Source organism: Salmo salar, unplaced genomic scaffold (genome assembly GCF_965601325.2).
Source record: "Salmo salar unplaced genomic scaffold, fSalSal1 ptg000519l, whole genome shotgun sequence".
Taxonomy (NCBI): domain Eukaryota; kingdom Metazoa; phylum Chordata; class Actinopteri; order Salmoniformes; family Salmonidae; genus Salmo; species Salmo salar.
In genome coordinates, this window is record NW_027675407.1 from 790,001 (window position 1) to 790,399 (window position 399).

Genomic DNA, 399 nt, shown 5'->3' on the forward strand with positions numbered 1-399 from the left:
TAATATATGACTCCCAATCAGGAACAACGACATACAGCTGTTCCTGATCGGGAGCCACACAGACTAACAAAGAAACAGAACAACTAGATAAACCATAGAAAACCAACTGTCACAAAATCCATCGTGCTGTTGAGAGGACCAAGGCGCAGCGGGAATATGGATGCTCATATTTTAATTTTAAAAAAAGGAGTAAAGCATCCACTGAAAAAACAATAAACACAACAGGGACAGTCTTACAGGCATACAAAAACGCAGTGCAAGAACAACCACCCACAACCCCAAAGAAAAACACACACACCTATATAGGACTTCCAATCAAAGGCAACTCAACACACCTGCCTTCAATTGGAAGTCCCAATCAACAATACAAACATTCCCATACACAAAACTGCCACGTCC